This window comes from Lactuca virosa, chromosome 8 (genome assembly GCF_052849685.1).
Source record: "Lactuca virosa cultivar CGN04683 chromosome 8, Lactuca_virosa_CGN04683_v6, whole genome shotgun sequence".
Taxonomy (NCBI): Eukaryota; Viridiplantae; Streptophyta; class Magnoliopsida; order Asterales; family Asteraceae; genus Lactuca; species Lactuca virosa.
In genome coordinates, this window is record NC_136433.1 from 312,584,173 (window position 1) to 312,599,512 (window position 15,340).

Genomic DNA, 15,340 nt, shown 5'->3' on the forward strand with positions numbered 1-15,340 from the left:
AATTATTTAAAACATGTATAAAAATCTTTCATCACCATAGGCAGCAAGTATTCAGATAATATGCACACATAGCACGTAATTAATATAAAATACTTCATATCTATGTGTAAGATGAAAGTAACTATGCACTCACCTGATTAGGTGGTGACTCGGTATTTGAACAGCACTTCGTTATCTCAAAACAATTTTTCCTTGACCAAAACCTAGTATTAATACCACTAGAGTTTAGTTTTAACGTTAACCGTGACTAATTAATAGTCTAGCTATTATTATTATTATATAAGCGTTAAATAACACTCAATATATAAATAATAATAGCCCAAATAATTATTTTAAGGACCTAATAACATTACTATAATTATTTAAAAGTTATATTAAAAATTTCGTAGGCGTACCTTACTTACAGCGGTTTTTTCTCAAAACCGGGCTTCGCTGGAGCAGCGTTTCCGAGCCGAAAGGTTCTTTTCTCGGGACTCCGGGAGCCTCGGAACTTCCTTCGGGTGCTAGGGGGTTTACCTAGACTTTTAGGGTCTCAAGGGAGCTTAGAGAGAGAGTTTAGAGAGAGAAAGTGGAAGAGGAAAGGTGTAAGAAATGAGAGAACCCGACACTTCTATTTATAGTGAGTTGGGGCATGTGGTGGCCTTCTGGTGGTGCCACTTGTCCAAATTCTGGTGGTGTCACATGTCCAATTTCTGGTGGTGCCATGTGTCCAATTTCTGGTGGTGCCACATGTCCAATTTCTGGTGGTGCCATGTCACCCAATATCGCGTATCGGCCTCCCGTCTTAGAAAAATCATAACTCTCGCATACGAGCTCCGTTTTTGACGTTATTTATATCCACGCGAAGGCGGGAACGTAATCTACAACTTTCGTTTAGACTCCGTTGGCTAATTTTGAATTTATTTTAAAAGTTATATTTTTAACAGGCCGGGACAGGATTGGTCCGTTAAAAATTCATAACTTCTTCATCCGACGTCCGTTTTCGTCTGTCTTTTTATTGTTACGCCACAATTAAAGAGCTCTTCGATTCTCGTTTAGGTCGTGTCGGCTAAAAACTCGCTTTATCATAAATTCACTATTCACGCTTCCCGGTATCGTGCCGGTTCCGTCGTGAAACTTCGTCGGGTCATAACTTCTTCGTTATAACTCGGATTTCGGCGTTCTTTATATCTCCGGAATCCTTGTTTTGACCACTACAACTTTATGTAAAGATATCGGGCTTATCTCATATTTTAATTTTTTTACGCTTATTTTTATTCTTTATTAATTATACATTTATAATTAAATAATAAGCACATAAATTCACAAAATACTCAAATATTTCATTTTTATTACATCAAAAGAGTTACAATAGTTGACCTAGACTATTACATCGTCTAAAAATGCTTAGCCCCGAAACCCGGGCGTTACATTTTTACTTAGCTTTCATCAAAGCAGGAAATATAGGATTTTCTGGAGGAACAGGCGAACTTTTCTAAACAGAACTTACAAACTTACTACAACTTTCTACCACTTACATTACATCACTAAAATCTTATGAACTCACCAGCTTAAATGCTGATCTACGCTTTCAAAATAACTTGTATTCTCAGGAGACCTGTAGACAGGTACGCGCACTGGGATTCAGAAGATGGAGCAGTATAGCTTCAAGTCTTTTTTTAATTGCTATGTATTCTATATTATGTGAACCACATACTTTGTAAACACTTTCTTTCTAATGAAATGGTTGTTTATTACTTTGATTACTATGATGCATGTCTTGTGATACTAAACATGACGTCCTCCACCCCAGAACGTTTCCGCAGTTCCGGTTTTGGGGTGTGACAGATTGGTATCAGAGCATTGTTTATAGTGAACCAAGTATATCAACCGATAAAAGATATACAACTATAAATACAATGGGGCCGAAGTGCTCTGGATAAAAATATATTTTAAAAATATAAGTATACCTTATAAAAGTATACATACTTGCTTATACATATATACATACTAGAACAAGTATCACAAGAAGAACAGAACAGAAGAAGTTAAAGGTTGAACACTATGGTCAAACCTGGACAGTTATGTAATCATAGCTAGGATCAATATAGCCTGATCAACTATATTCATTCGAGATGTGACCGCCATGTGTTTGGGAGTGATGTGGTGTTGCAACGGTCATAAAACTTACCTAATACTAGTCAAGAGAATACTAGATCAAGTACATAGAGTTAGAATACTATAGGAGTATTCTATGATACTATAACGCGATAACAAGTTTAAAACATACCAAGTTCATTACATTAAAATGCTATAGGAGTATTTTAGGCACTATATAAATAACTTATGTGATAACTTAAAAGACCCTTACAGATAGGTCTATAATCTTGCAATGTATACTCCCAAGGTTATATATAATTGAGGTTTTATAGACTTAGAATTTGTGATCTACGCTTCACTACCTGTTCCTTGTTTGGTTGTGGTTTTGGAGTAGGGTCACTTATTCGAAGGCCTATTTAATCTTAAATTATATATAACTTGTATACATTGTGCAATTATAGGAGGACTCTGTAAGGATCACCCCATAATGTTTCACTTAAATCTCATAGATTCTTTAGTCGCTTCCATTCTCGCACGACAAACCCAGATAGATGTAACCACTTCCTCATAGTAGGCAACAGAAGAGTCCAGGAGGAACAAAAGCAAGATCATGAGAAGTTTTCAAAGAAGGATCAACCGAATTAACCAAAATGTCTTATGCGTCACACTAATAAATAATAATCTTGTTTAACTTAATGAGTTAGTGGAAACACTTCTCACATTATGTGTTAGGATTATTTTCTTACATGCAGCTGGTAACAGTTATTCAGGTAACAAATATTCATTCGAGGATAGCCATTCCAAATTCATAAAGTTTATTAGGTATAGACTCTTTTATGAATTGTTTCCAGAACCCTGTAGAACTCAGGACCCGATACACTCAGAACTAGGATAACCTTGTCTTTCAGCTTTCGGCTTATAAACCACTGCTATAGACTTATTCCATCTCGTCTTTGTATTCTTTTAGCAAAGATGCCTCCTCGCAGATCAAACAGACGCACTACTCTGATAACTCCAACTCCAACGCCACAATTCGATCCTGCTGCTCTCCAAGCAGCAATATCCTCCGCAGTGGCAACTGCTCTAGATCACTTCGGTGAAAGTGGTACCCTCGGATCTGGTAGCGGTAACCACTTAACCAACCCCGGAGTTACTCACGAACACCCAAGGGAGTGTTCGTACAAGGACTTCATGAACTGCAAACCCAATTCCTTTGATGGAAATGGTGGAGTCATCGCTCTGATGCGATGGTTCAAGAAAACAGATTCGGTCTTCGAAATATGTTCATGCTCAGAAGGGAGCAAAGTAAAGTTTGCTGCCTGCACCTTCTCAGACAGAGCCCTAACATGGTGGAACAACCATGTTAAGTCACTGACCCTATCACTGGCTAACTCAATAGGTTGGGAGAACCTAAAAGAGTTAATGCTGGAAGAATACTGCCCGTTGGGCGAAGTTCAAAAGCTGGAACAAGAACTGTGGGAGCACACTATGGTCGGCTCAGACATAGTGGCCTACACTGACAGGTTCAGCGACCTAGCAGCACTATGCCCCGGGATGGTTACCCCGGAGAGCAAGAAGATAGAAAGATACATCTGGGGTCTAACTGCCCCGATCTAAGGAGATGTGCTGTCTTCTAACCCAGCCACATTCGATAGTGCCAAACGCCTGGCCCAGCGACTCATTGACCATGGAGTCCGCCATGGTATATAAGTCCCCGTTCCCGAGCCATCAAAGGGAGAGGACTATAAACGGAAGTCGCGGAACAAGAGGAAGAAGAATCGAACAACACAGGAACCCCCGCAAGAGCAACGAACGAGCATTATGTACGCCGCCACAACATCTGCTACTCCAACACCTGCCAGTCGATATGCTGGAACCCTCCTGAAGCGTGGAAAGTGCAACTATCACCACACTGGAGTATGCCGGGAAATGCAGTGTCTGAACTGCCACAAAAAGGGACGCACAATCCGTTTCTGCAGGGCACCAGCTCAACCGATCTCCCAAGTCCCCGGAACTGAAGAAAACCAAGCCTGCTATGGCTGTGGTGAGACAAGACACTACCAGAGGGACTGCCCGATAACAAAGAACTCCGGAGCGGATGGACGAATTCTGATGATTACCGCAAGAGAATCAACACCGGAGTCGTCAACGAGCAACGGTACGTCTTCGATCTATGAATTACTTTAAAAATTAATTTATATTTATATAAGATTAAAACTTGGGGAGAACACTTAAAAGTAATCAAAATAACTCACTTATCGAAATAAGTCACAGTATTCAAGAGAACTAAAAGATCTGTTCTGAGAAGCTATGATGGCTTAGTATGTACGTTAGGGTTGTGCAGAGCGAAGATTTTGCAGACTTAGAGTGAGTGATTCCGCCTTAATTCCTGTTCCTTGTTTGGTTGTGGATTTGAGGCAGAGTTACTTAGTCGACCGTCCTATTCATCTTAATTATTCATAACTTGTATATTCCAGGCGATCGTAGTGGTACCAAGGAGGATCGTAGTATAAAGTATCGACACTAGATAACAAAGCACTTTTGCGGTATGTACGCGCACATCGCGGTACGATACGTAGAAGTGTTAACAACAAGAGGAAAACAGAAAACACTAGAACATATACAAAGAGTACATTTTCGAACACACTAGGGAGGTACATCGTCGTATAACAAACATTTCTTTCAAATCGGCCAAACTTTGTTCAGTAGAGAGTCCGTTTCTATCATTCGTCATAAGTTGGCGTGGTCCTCACCATACTAAGTTCATATGATTCTATCGCCGCGACCGTCAAATTCATGAAACCTTCGTCATTCGTAACGACAGTCCGACCAAAACCTCAGTTTTGTCTTTCGAATTCTAAACCCCGAAGTACTCGTGCGAAGAGTACTTTGTCCTCCGAAGCCTTGCCATCGTATGTTTCGCAAACCTTTCCGAAATACCACTCATCCAGCAGACCAAGTTCGAGCACAGAGGCTAAGGACGAATACAACCCACCTATCACTATTTAGTGTATACGCGAGGGTGGTATATGATTATGATTACGCAGATCTAGTATGTGTGTTTCCGCCTTATCTCCTGTTCCTTGTTTGGTTGTGGACCTGGGGCAGAGTCGCACATTCGACCGTCTTACTAATCCTAATTATATACGACTTGTATACACGAGGTAATGATAGATAGACCAAGTATGAATCCTATCATGAACAGTAAGGCAAAGTGCCAGGTCTATGAGTGGGTATTCTGCCAATAAGAGGAGCACAACCCCAGTAGTACTGCTATGAAAGCTAATTTTGGGACGAAATTCCATCTAACGGGGGGATGATGTGACAACCCGAAAAATTATTGCCTTCTAGCCTTGTTAAGGGTCATTCTATTGGGTTTTAAGCCTAGTACACTTAAAGAATGAGTGTTAGAATGTACCTGCTAGAGACACTGTGCAACATTCAAGCCTTAAGACCACTAAAAAGGAGTTCACGGCCAAAGCACATGAGTTTACGGCCATAAAGTCAAGGCTGGCCGTAAACTCCCCTATAAGTCTCCATCCCTTCACTTTTCCTTCATTCTTACACTTTCACCTCAAGAACACTTGAGTTCTCTCTCAAGTATCATCGAGATTTTCATTCCCGATCTTCAAAAAGTAAGTGATTCTTCCCTCTAGTTGTTGATTATCCTTCTTACTCATGAATCACCCTTTGATTTCATCCATGTTAATCAACTTTTTTCTAGATCTTCACATTTCACCAAGAACACCAAGAACACACACTTGTTCTTGGTGGCCGTAAACTCATCTAAGACCCTTAAAAGTGTGAGTATTCCATCTATCATCTAGTTAGGCATGTTATTCACTAGATCATAGTCTTGAAACAACAATCTAGGCATATTTACCAAGAGTTTACGGCCATGGAATCTCCCTTGGCCGTAAACCCTAATTATGGCGAAGTTTTGAGCCCTAAACACTTCTAGACACTAGCTATCCTTTGGGACACATGAACCTTTGAGATCCCTTCCCTTTAAGACCCAAAAAGGCACCATTTGGAGAGTTTACGGCCATACACGTTTGGTGTGGCCGTAAACACCTCAACACCTCCTAAAAGGTTAGTTTTGCTCACCCTCTTGTAGAGCAAAAGTCCCTCAAGCTTCCCTATCATTCAAACACCCTCTTATGCACCTTTTACCATGAGTTTACGACCCTAAACTCCATGGCCGTAAAACCATGGCCGTAAACACCATTTCTTGGCCATAAACATCCCTTTGATGAATCACATGTGATTCCATCACTTAGACCAAGTCCCTAAGGGTGTTTCCTTTCATATAGTTGCTTATAAACACTATATTCATGCCAATACATGCCATATATGTCATTTAGGACTTATTGTGTCTCGGGACTTCATTCGTGGAACTTCTCATCCTTACACGCATATTCGTTTGAATCATCCACATAAGGTGAGTTCATACCCCTATAATGAATCTTTTAACTGTTTTAAATGCTTTTAAGGGGGGGGGGGGAATACAAGTTGAACATAATGATAATTGTGTAATTGTTTGTTATAACCATCTTTCAAAAGATTTCTTATGTCGTTTATAAGTGGTCAAAACATTTCAAAAAATCTTTTAAAGTTATGTTACTTTATAGTTTAACAAAACTCCGTTTTTAAAAGTACCAGCATAACTTAGTAGAAAAATGAGTCTTTTCAATAACAGTTCAAGTAAAATACTAGTAAACTATAAGGGGTATAGTTTAGAGGTTCAATTCATACTAGATGCTAGAACATACTATAAAGAGAAACAAGGAGGTAGATACAATACACGATAACATAAAGAGAAATAGGGAGGTAGATACAATACACGATAACATAAAGAGAAACAGGGAGGTAGATACAATACACGATAACATAAAGAGAAACAGGGAGGTAGATACAATACTTCAGAACGAACATACTAAGATACTATAACAGAACGAACATACTAAGATACTATAACAGAACGAACATACTAAGATGCTATAGCATAGAACAACTACAGGATCTAATTATACCAATGAATCACTAACTCATTGTTCTAAACAAAAGGTGATAGTTAAATTGGGTATACATGATCGTATAACTTTAATGTGAATTTACACGCCCTAGCAACTGGTTTGCTGAAGTCGCGTTTGGTCCCCAGAATCTCTTGACAGGGAGAGCGTATAGTATGGGTACTATCCTTCACATTATGACCTTAATAAAACAAACATGTTTTAAGGCAATCAGTACGTCAGGATGTCAATTCAAAAGACATCTGTGTACTTATAATTTCCCATTACTTTCATTTTATGACAGTTCCACTTGAAAGTTAATGCAAACTATTTTTGAGTCAAGATAGTTATAAACTAGGGAAAACTTACATTTTACAAACGACACACATAACAGTCGAGCCTAGTACATTCAGTAGAAGGGGGCCTATAATGCTAACTTTATGATTCCTTAGAGTATGCATTCAGGGATATATATTAATCGGATCCGACATGTAGTAGGATGTGTGCTTTCCGCTTCATTTCCTGTTCCTTGTTTGGTTGTGGGCTAAGAGCATATACATCCAGCCTACTATCTATCCGATCTTAGATACATATATGTTTCCGTATATCCTAAGTAATCATAAGGGGTACCAGGTATGGGCCAGGTTATAGGACACTAATTTAATGCACAGTTTTCTAATACAAAACATACTTTTCAAAAAGAACTTTTGGTATACAAAACTAGAAACTTACCAGTAAAGGGTTTAATCCATTTTATTAAACCAGTATAAACTTAAAGAACCTTAGGTGGTTAATTCTATAATACCTTAGTTTATACATCAGGGTTATATATAATTAATACCCGATAGGTAGTTGGATGTGTGCCTTCCGCCTCATTTCCTGTTCCTTGTTTGGTTGTGGGCTTAGGGCAGATACACACAATTAACTATCTGTTCGATATTAGATTATATATAGCTAGTATAAACTAAGTGATTATAGAAGGAACCACTGTGGTTACCATTTTATTATAAGAAATAAGGGTTTTCTTAAAGAATCTTTTCATCAAATATAAAAGAACTATTACAGTTAACTCCATGAGTACCAAGTGAATACGCCAGGGTTATATACACCAATGAACTAACAAACAATGGGATGTGTGCCTTCCGCCTCATTTCCTGTTCCTTGTTTGGTTGTGGGCTTAGGGCAGATACACACAACCGATTGTTTGTTTACTCTGGGTTTTATATAACGTGTATCCATTTAGTACTCATAGAAAGGATTGTAGAGTCATTTTTACTTAGCTTTCATCAAAGCAGGAAATATAGGATTTTCTGGAGGAACATGCGAACTTGTCTAAACAGAACTTACAAACTTACTACAACTTTCTACCACTTACATTACATCACTAAAATCTTATGAACTCACCAGCTTAAATGCTGATCTACGCTTTCAAAATAACTTGTATTCTCAGGAGACCAGTAGACAGGTACGCGCACTGGGATTCAGAAGATGGAGCAGTATAGCTTCAAGTCTTTTTTTAATTGCTATGTATTCTATATTATGTGAACCACATACTTTGTAAACACTTTCTTTCTAATGAAATGTTTGTTTATTACTTTGATTACTATGATGCATGTCTTGTGATACTAAACATGACGTCCTCCACCCCAGAACGTTTTCCGTTCCGGTTTTGGGGTGTGACATCCTCCCCCCTCCTTCTTATTCACGGCCAAGGATCTCCCACCACCATTCTTACTCTCAATTCTAACTACTTCAAACACTCCCTAACACAAGAACTCCTCTCCACCATCCTTCTAATTCTCGTGAATTTTAAGGGTACATCAAGGGATCTCCATCAAAACTCATACATCCTTGGTAAGTTATTGTGAAACTCTATAACTTTTGATTCAATTTTACTCTAGAAATCTCTTCTTAACCCACATCATTTCATGATCCATGCTCTTAGAACTTCGTAGATCTCAAAAATCTCCTCAAGGAAACATCTAGGGCCAAAATCTCTTTCAAACTCTTCATCAAACCGAGAACAACAACCCAATGTGAGTTCATACCCCCTATTTTCAGTTTTTACTATGTTTTTGGGGAGAATACAAGTTGTTTTGTGTAGATCTATGTGTATATGCATGATTATGTGTGTTTTTCATGTTATATGTTGTGTTATGTGTTAAACTTTTGGATCTTTACTTGAACATGAAGTTTATCACTTAGATCTTCATAAAAACCATGAGAAAAGTATGTGTTGTCTTATATATTACATGTAAACTTGTAGATCTGAGATTTTACATTCAAAATAGCAAAAACAAGTGTTGTGTTCAAACATATATAACATAAACTCAAAAATCAGTTTTAACAGAAACGTTTTGGACTAATTACGGGCAGTTTTTACCACCTTAATTATAATATTTTTCAAAACTGTTTGACATGCAAAACGTTCAGGTTTATAACTTTAAAATGACTACTCTCACGCATTCATACGATTTTTCTACAATTTTTGGCAATTTTTACAAAACTGCCTATCATTTCAGGAATGATTTCGGACCAGTCTGTGAAGATGAACATTTTCATGCTGGTTTGAGGCCATTAAAAATCTTAATAATAATTATGAATAAATTAGACTCATTTTCCAAAATCTCAGAGTTTACGGATCCAAATTTCGACTTACGATGATTTTTCTATAATTTTTCTAAAAACAGGGACAGAAAGGTCAAAAACAAGGAAATTATTTTTATCATGCTAAAAGCTCTAAAACTAGTCTTAAATGCAAGTTTTGTTCTTAAAAGGGGCCTAAACTGTTATTTTTACCAAAAATGGGCCTTAATTGTAAATTTTCGGCTTAATGGGCCAAAAATGTCATTCTTACAAAAAGTGGGCCTTTTATATCATTTTGGTAAACAATTGAGCTAAAACTAGCAATATAATAACAAACGGGGGCTAATTAGGTCATTCTCATGTTTATTGGGTCTTAGTGACCCATTTATATGCTTGATAGGTCCTGAATACTCTTTACATGTTATTGGGATTTGTTGACCCATTTACATGCTCGACGGACCTTGGATACTCCTTGCGTGCTCATTCGGCCTGTTAATAATATACATGTGAAATGGGCCTTAGTTGTCATTTTACATATATATTGGGCCAGAGATATATAATCTCATTCCTTTTGAGCCTAGAAATACTTTACATGCTTAATGGGCCTTAGTTGTCCACTTACAGGTTCAGTGGGCCTAGAATGTACTTTATATGTTTCTTTTCGCGTAAATTCGATTAAGGATCTAGTGAGACATGTCAGTTGACACCTATTGAGTGTACGATCGTAGCCTGTAGTTATAACCAGAGTCTATTGGAGGGAGAGCGGGGATTTGTGTATAGATCTATACGGGGATGACACCCCACACCTGAGCTGTTCGCTACAGCTAGACTAAACTAGTCTAGGGTGACAAAAACTTTATTCTATTTCCGTCGGCGTCCATAAACGCCAAGACAGGCGAAATTGTCATTATCTAGTATGGTTATAACGACTCACTTAGAGGAATTAACATTATAAATTTACGGGAAAACCATTCTCATTTCTCTTTGGATTACTCGGTAACATACTCTCACTGGTACTCAACCTCGGGGATTGATATACCAACATTCTCTTTCGTAGACAACATCAGGTTGTCTGGGGTTATTCTCTATATATTCTCTTTTCTCTTTGGATTACTCGGTAACATACTCGCGCCGGTACTCAACCTCGGGGGTTGAGATGCCAACATTCTCTTTCGCAGACAACATCGGGTTGTCTGGGGTCATTCTCTTTATATTCTCTTTGTTATTCTCTCCATACTCTCTTTACATTCTAGCAAACATTAACACCCATGCATTAATACAAGATCGGACACAAACATATCAAACTGTTTTTCAGAAAATATCGGATTTTCTGGTGTTTACAAAGTAATACAAGTCATTTTCTCAAACATGCTTATGAACTCACCAACATTTTTATGTTGACCTTTTAAATTAACTTGTATTCTCAGGAAACCGTTGAGCAAGTTGGGCAGAAAGAAATCATGGATATTTTGTTATATTTTGTTTCATCATACTCTGACTATTTTGGCATGTAATATTGAAATACAATAATTGATGTAAACCAATGACAGTTGTAATATTACATGTGTGATGATGATGATGTTATGTTTCAATTATACTATGATGATACTACAAGAATAAAGTCACCCAAGCCCCCAAACGTTTCCGCCGTCTGGTTCGGGGGTGTGACAAATTGGTATCAAAGCATTGTTTATACTAAACTGGCATATCTAATCATACAAGATATGCAACTATAAATACAATGAGACTAAAACACTCTGAAAAAATAAAACCTAGGAGTGCATTAATACTATAATGCTAAAAGTCTCTGGAGGAAATTGAACACCGTGGTCAGCCCGGACAGTTATGTAGTCGTATTGGGGATAAATACAGACTGATCAACTAGATTTATTCAAAATACGACCAACATGTGGCTGGGGGTGATCTTGTTGGGAAATGAATCTAGAAACTTACCTCGTGTCCAAAAGGCTCTAAGGAACTCAAACCTAAACAATTAAAATACTATAGGAGTATTTGAAATGTTATCTACGTACACTCTCCTTATACACTTCTCACCCCTCAATTTCTCGCACAGTCGTCATGGAAGAAGTCCAACAAGGTATCCTTTACTATCAGGCCCTGGTGGCCAATGGATTGATTGAAGGAGAACCTGTTATGGGTCAGGAGGCAGATTCAGGTGCAGGACCTGAGGAATACATGGAGACCGACTATGAGTTCGGGGATCCTGACGAGGATATGAAGGAAGATAGGGACACTAATGAAGTCCCCAGCGAGCCTCCCACTTCAGAGGTGATGTAGGACTACCCTACAACACCGAGGGATCCCATTGATCGGGCTCGCTTATTAGATGAGGAGGTTGCCACTCTTCGGCAACAACTATTAGCAGCAGAAGCCCGAGTCGTGCATGCAGAGCATGAGAGGGATGAGGTCACTAGGAGGATGAGCGAGATGGCTGACCTTGTGGCGTGATATTTTGGCACCTGACCACCACCGGATGCACCCACCCATGATTAGGATCAGCTCCACCCCCCACTACTATTCGTTATGATTCTCTTTCGCTTACTAATATGGTATTTACTAATGAAACAATTGTGTGTTTTCCTTATTTCATTTTATTGCATGAATTCACTTATATGCACAACCGAACCCCCAAAACCGCTAGATACTCAAGGATCTCGGAACCAAAATAATCCATGTACTCTATGGGTGGACTTAATATTCGTGCAGAATCTACTATTACTTACCACCATAAATACATCATAGGGATGTAGGTTGAAACATTTAGAACCATATAACAAGATGCGAAATTTATAGAGTACAACCAGAAATGACCATCGTTACTTACGATATTGCTTATCATCTTGCAGCAGAAAATGTCATCCCACTGAAATAACAAGCACACCCATGAGACACCAATCCAATAGATGGACTCTGCTACATTCCAAGCTGCTGTAACAGCCACCGTAACCGCTGCTATGGCACAACTCAACGCAAACAACACCAACAGAGGTGGAAATAGTGTCAACAACTCCAGTCGAAGTAACAACCCCAGAAACCAACGAGTGACAGCTTATCAAGGCACTCCAAACCCCAAACTTAAGAGCAGGAAGCGAGAGTCTGGGAGTAAGAGGAAGGGACAACCAACTCAAGGGTCCTAGAAGAAACAACATGCTGTTGCTGTCCATGCGGCCATGACACCTACTACATCAACACCAGCAAGACCATATGCTGGAAGCCTTCCAAAATGCAATAAGTGCAATTTCCATCATAAGGGAGCCTGCCGGAAGCCGTATTGTAATAGACGCAACAAGAGAGGACACACCGCCCGATACTGCAGATCTCAACCACGACAGAACCAACAACCAAACAACAACAACAACAACAACAACAACAACAACAACAACTGCAACCGCAACCGCAACAACAATAACAACTACAATAACGCTGGGGTTAGTCACACTTGTTACAGATGTAGATGAACCGGTCACGTCAGACGTAATTGCCCCAAAACCAACAACCAGAGGGTAGGAGGATCAGGAAGGACCTTGACTTTGGGTCAAGGCGAGGCAATTCAAGACCCGACTATTGTTACTGGTACGTTCCCACTTAACAACACCTTCGCTTCCATCTTATTCGATAGTGGAGCTGAGCGAAGCTTCGTTAGTAACAAATTTAAACACTTACTAAAACAACAACCCCAGAAGCTAAACGAAGCCTTCACGGTAGAGATGGCTAATGGGAAAACTGAAACAAGCAAAGATGTTTACGTAGGGTGCACATTAACACTAAACAACCATTCATTTCAAATAGATTGAATGCCAGTAAATATTAGGAGCTTTGATGTGATAATCGGCATGGATTGGTTAAGCCCCCACCGTACTGATATTATGTGTCACGAGAAGGCCGTTCGCCTTCAACCCCCCAACCATGAAACCCTAATAATCCATGGTGATAAACCTGGCACCAATCTTTGTCTTATCTCGTGCATCAAGGCACATAAATGCTTGTACAAGAAGAATTATGCTTTCCTCGCACATGTTGTGGACAAAGCCAAAGAGGAAGTAAACATTAAAGACATTCCAGTGGCATGCGACTTCCCGAATGTATTTCCTGAAGACCTTCCGGGAATACCCCCCAGAAAGGCAGGTCGAATTTCGAATCGACCTCATACCAGGAGCCACATCAATTGCCAAATCACCCTACAGGTTAGCTCCCGCGGAAATGCAAGAGTTATCCAGTCAACTAAGCGAATTGTTGAGAAAAGGATTCATCAGATCAAGCTTCTCACCCTGGGGAGCTCTGGTCTTGTTTGTCAAGAAAAAGGACGGAACCTTCAGGATGTGCATCGATTATAGGGAATTGAATAAGCTCACTGTCAAAAACCGATACCCACTCCCTCAAATTGACGATCTATTTGACCAGCTTCAAGGAGCTAGTTACTTCTCCAAAATAGATCTAAGATCCGGTTATCATCAACTTCGAGTCCGAGAAGAGGATATTCCAAAAACTGCTTTCCGAACTCGATACGGTGATTACAAATTTGTTGTATTGCCCTTCGGTCTAACAAATGTCCCTGCTGCATTTATGGACCTCATGAATCGAGTCTACCGCCCATTCCTCGATAATTTTGTAATCGTCTTCATCGATAACCATTCACCCCCACCTAACCTCACAGATCAACGAAGCCCAATCAAATGCATTGAAGCCGGAGAACGCCACAAATGAAACACTGTGTGGGATGGGTAAGAACTTTGAAGCCAGGGAGGACGAAGCTTACTACTTCATGAATAGAATCTGGGTCCCTAAACTTGGGGGATTCAGAGAGATAGTCATGAACGAGGCTCATAGAACGCAATATTCTGTCCATCCAGGTTCGGATAAGATGTACCTGGACATTAAGCAACATTATTGGTGGCCAAATATGAAGGCAGAGATCGCCACTTACGTGGGCAAGTGTCTCACCTGCGCCAAAGTGAAAGTGGAGTATCAAAAGCCCTCTAGTTTATTACAACAGCCAGTAATACCCGAGTGGAAATGGGAAAGGATTACTATGGACTTCATAACCAAATTACCTAAGACAGCAGACAAATTGGATGCTATATGGGTAATTGTCGATAGGTTAACTAAATCCGCTCATTTCCTGCCAATAAAAGAATCGTACAAGATGGAAAGATTAACACAAATCTATATCAAAGAGATCGTGAGACTTCATGGAGTGCCCGTATCTATTATCTCGGATCGTGATAGTAGATTTACTTCATGGTTTTGGCAGTCACTCTAGAAGGCTATGGGGACACAATTAGTCATGATCACTGTTTACCGCCCTCAAACCGATGGCCAGAGCGAGTGAACCATCCAAACACTCGAAGACATGCTCCGAGCCTGTGTGATCGATTTAGGCAAGTCATGGGATACCCACTTGCCCTTGATTGAATTCTTGTACAACAACAACTATCACAAGAGTATAAGGGTTGCTCCTTTTGAGGCTTTATATGGTCGCAAATGTAGATCGCCTCTCTGCTGGGCTGAGGTGGGTGAAACCCAGCTGGGAAAAGGGAAATCACCGAGCATCACTCTGACAGAACCCAAAATCATTCGAGAAACAACATAGAAGATAATCCAAATCAAATCCCGACTCCAAGCACCGCATGACCGACAAAAGA